This window comes from Setaria italica, chromosome V, assembly GCF_000263155.2.
Source record: "Setaria italica strain Yugu1 chromosome V, Setaria_italica_v2.0, whole genome shotgun sequence".
Lineage (NCBI taxonomy): Eukaryota > Viridiplantae > Streptophyta > Magnoliopsida > Poales > Poaceae > Setaria > Setaria italica.
The window spans coordinates 24595105-24599571 of record NC_028454.1 but is presented as its reverse complement, the minus strand read 5'-3'; the positions used below and the strand labels follow the sequence as shown (position 1 = coordinate 24599571).

General features: G+C 37.6%; 1 long non-coding RNA gene across 4 annotated transcripts; it reads right to left on the bottom strand.

Moving 5' to 3' along the window:
- Window positions 1-590: 590 nt before the first annotated feature.
- LOC101758951 lies at window positions 591-3875 on the bottom strand. Of its 4 annotated transcripts, XR_001163991.2 has the most exons (5): window positions 3472-3873; window positions 1851-1921; window positions 1623-1737; window positions 1395-1509; window positions 872-1281 (listed from the first exon to the last, which is right to left on the bottom strand). It is a non-coding gene; the product is annotated as an uncharacterized LOC101758951 (long non-coding RNA). The 4 variants fall into 4 exon arrangements; XR_002677569.1 differs by lacking the exon at window positions 872-1281 and adding an exon at window positions 591-865 and having other exon boundaries at window positions 1395-1737; window positions 3472-3875; XR_002677568.1 differs by having other exon boundaries at window positions 1395-1737; window positions 3472-3875.
- Between the last annotated feature and the right edge of the window lie 592 nt (window positions 3876-4467).

Here is a 4467-nt window from a genome sequence, read left to right as displayed (position 1 = left end):
TACGAGAGTAACCTATGGAAACCTTAAAAATCATGAAATACTTACCATTGTCATCATAAAAAATAATTTACAGTAATACCTAAACCTGAATTTAAACTACTAAACCTTTATCATTACTAAAAACATTATAATTAACACTATAAGAAATTGTCATCATAAAAAATAATTTACAGTAACACATAAACCTGAATTTAAATTACTAAACCTCTATCATTACTAAAAACATTATAATTAACACTATAAGAAACTATTTAATCTGTAAGAGAATAAATTTATCACAAATCGCCGAAAAACCATCTAAAGCAGTATCTATGACGATTTCAGATAACGTCATGTATGGAGTATCACAGATTAAATCGCTCGACGTTTCCTCATAATCATCACAAATCAGCACAATCTACCGTCATAAAACGCCCTTAGGCCCGTGCAACCCAGCCCAAACCAACTTTAGTGACGAAAATATTCATCATGGATCATCCTCATAATCGTCACAGATCAGCACAATCTATGACGTTTCTTAACCGTCATAAAACACCCTTAGGCCCGTGCAACCCAGCCCAAACCAACTTTAGTGACGAAAATATTCGTCATGGATCAAACAACCACTGTTAATTTTAATCATATCAATTCAAATTCTAGACCACTAGCAGCCCATAAAAATTCAGCCCACCAAAGTTGGGCCGGTTTTCAGCCCATTTTCAACCCATTTTTCAGAATTCAGAGAAGCCAACCCACTTACGGAATCAAATCAGATACAAGCCATTTCAGAAGGGAAAAATAGAGTTCTCAAGCAACCAAAACTATTAGTCATTCAAATTCCCTATCTGTTCCAACTGCTTGTTCCTAGCTGCATCTGATCCTCAACCTGAAAAGAGCACATCACCAAATACTTATCAGCAGGAAACATTTGGGATGGAAAGTACTAAAATGCTCTATGACATAGGTAAACTATACACGTGGTATTTGGTGATGGCATACAACATACAAACCTAGTTAACAAGCTAGTTTTATATTAAATAAAATAGTTTCGATTAAATATACTGTGCACTAGTGCTAAAATGTTTATGCTGAAGAGCATAGAAGTGATTCTGCAATAGATCATCAATAAAATACACATGCACATATAGAATAGTTAACAAAGTCTGGAGATTAATCTCACAGCTATGAACTGTTCAAGAACATTTGTACTACTAGGTAAACAAGCTGCCATTACTTTTTAGCAAGAAATATGGGTACTAAGCAACAGCTAACACGGTCTTAACTTCCCAAAACTGTATTCACCTAGAAAGCAACCAGGATAAGAAAGTAATCACGATTCACAACCTAAACTAAGATTATGCTGTGCTCCTTGATGAGAACACCAACCAAAAAAAGGCACTAAGAAAAATACTGACCTGGGCAATGCTTTAAACAGAATCAATATGCACATGGCTGCCATTACTTTTTAGCAAGAAATATGGGTACTAAGCAACAGCTAACACGGTCTTAACTTCCCAAAACTGTATTCACCTAGAAAGCAACCAGGATAAGAAAGTAATCACGATTCACAACCTAAACTAAGATTATGCTGTGCTCCTTGATGAGAACACCAACCAAAAAAAGGCACTAAGAAAAATACTGACCTGGGCAATGCTTTAAACAGAATCAATATGCACATGGCTGCCATTACTTTTTAGCAAGAAATATGGGTACTAAGCAACAGCTAACACGGTCTTAACTTCCCAAAACTGTATTCACCTAGAAAGCAACCAGGATAAGAAAGTAATCACGATTCACAACCTAAACTAAGATTATGCTGTGCTCCTTGATGAGAACACCAACCAAAAAAAGGCACTAAGAAAAATACTGACCTGGGCAATGCTTTAAACAGAATCAATATGCACATGGCTACCTTCTCCCAGCAAATTAGGTCCTCTCGGAACTGTATAGGAAAATGAAAATTAATTTAACATTTTACTTCCATAAGACCCAGCATAGTACTGAATAAACTAAGGTCATGTACTGAATAAACAATATATATCATCTGTATGCTGAATAGCAGGAGCTGTTTATGTTAAATAATTTAACGGCAAGGATACCTAATGACAAAGCAATAGCAAGGATACTAGACATGCATATATATTGTGCTCTAACAGTACTGAATAGGATTAACTATCCTGGTGCACGGCAGCCACAGCAGCAAATAGTTGAATAGGATTAACTAACATTACTGCAGCAAGGATAAGTGAGCTGTTTGGCTATTTTTTTTTCTATCAAGCAATGCAAACAAACAATCAGTATAAATTGGAATTTATTTACTGCAAGGTACCCGGCAGCTACCAATTTGCTTCCCAGATATAAATGAAATATTTTTAACAAACAGTTCACTGCAGAACAAAACAGAGACCGAACTGAAGAGGATACAAGCTAAGTAAAAACAGAAAAAGAGATCAGCAAGCTGTAGTCAACATAGGAAATTGATAGACTCTTTGAGTAGCATACCTGATGAGAAGTTATGTCCTACACAGTAGCATTCAAATTGACATTCAGAAATGAACAGATGCATGTAGCAAAACAAAGTGTACATAGTCCTACTATCTCAGACTCTCACTTAAAACAAAGAGCACATGTATTGCATAATTACTTTTGCAATGACCTCATGCTCAGTGAAATACCTTCATGTCTCATACACACCAAGGTACAAGTCACTGCACAGTGCAAGAAACTATAGCAACAAATTGAACTATTTCCTGAACTATGCAAATACTGAGAAAGCAAGTTAGCAGTTTTCTTATTCTGCCAAATACTAAACCAAAATTAATAGAGCATCATGGGACAAAGTACTATTTCCTGACAAAAAAAAAACTAACAATTTAGATATGTAAAGTTTTAACATATTTCAATTATTTCTAAGCATAGATAAAGAACCAGATTTGATCCCAGTAAAGTTCAAATTGATAAACTCTTTGAGTAGCATGCCTGATGAAAGTTATGTACTACACAGCAGTATTCAAATTGACATTCAGAAATGAACAGATGCAACTGACAACATCCTGCATCACAGCTCACAATGAAATATCTGAGTTAGGAACTAGAAAGGCAGCAGCAGAAGAAATTTGCAGAGAGCACATGTGTTGCATAATTAATTTTGCAATGAGCTCATGCTCAGTAAAATACCTTCATGTCTCATATACACCAAGGTTTACAAGTTGCAGTTACTAGTACTAATCAATAGTAGGTAGCTACTACCACAAGCACTGAGGAACAAAACTACTATCATTTAGCAGAGACAACGCAGGCAGAACGACATGCTAAATATAGAACAGAGCATTACTGAAACTACCTTGCAGGCTAGTACATACCAAAACAAAGCATCGAGCAGCAAATCGACTAAATAAGCAATACTTTAGAAGGGATCTATCGGATATTTAATCAATGACTTAATTTGCACACACGCATACAAGCAATGAACGCGTCATGGTACTAGTTAACCTGGTGGTGCCGTTGTGTTCTGGCTGATGACGACGGCGTAGTCGCCCGAGCAGCGTGCGAGGGCGCCGCGGTCGCCGGCGTGGCTCTCGACGTTGCAGATCCGCCACCGCAGATCCAAGTCGGCTACCAGCGCAGGGTGCGTAGCCACAGCCCCGGGCCGGCCGCGCAGCATGGGGCCATTGCAGCAGATCCAGGCCGGCCGCCGACGCCGGACGACCGGCCTCCCTCCTCGAGCAGACGCTGCCGCGAGGTCTCCATGACGGGAGAGGGCAGCCGCGGCGAGGCTGGGAGGGTGGCCGCAGGCCGCAGCACCGAGCCGTCTGCGTTCGCGGCGGCCGGATCTGTCGCCGGCCAGCAGCCAGCACCCGTGCGCTGCCTAGGACATCCTGAAAATTGCCATAGAATTCTTTTATTGATGTTTAAGCTTGACATAAAAGTTTCATTAGATTTTGCAAAAACTGGATCATACGTTGACAAAATGGATGGATCTCTCATATTATTTCATACAACTATTTTTATTTTTATTTCATACAACTCAACTCAAATTTTGAAATTTATACACCCTAAAATATTTTCTTACTCATATATGCCCAAAATGTTGACACAATCCTACCTTTACCCTCCTATTAACATTTGCAGATTTTACATTGCCCCTTGTTGTGCAAAGAAGTTGTTTTTCTATTTTTTTAAATAACTAATTAAGACAACCTTGTGAAGTAAATTGCAAAACTATCTTATAGATTCCAATATATTTTTTACATGTAATAGACAACATCTAAGTTGTCAGGTAAGAGTTTCAAATATTTTCGAACATATTTGGTATTTTCTACCATTTAAATGAATTTCTGCATGCTGGTTGAAAGTAATTACAATTTGAACTACAAGTATCTCAAATAGTATCTAAAAAGATCCTAAAATATATTAACGATTGAAATGTTTGTTAGGGATAATTCAAACTTCGATGCACAACTTTATTGAAAATAAAAATAATAATAT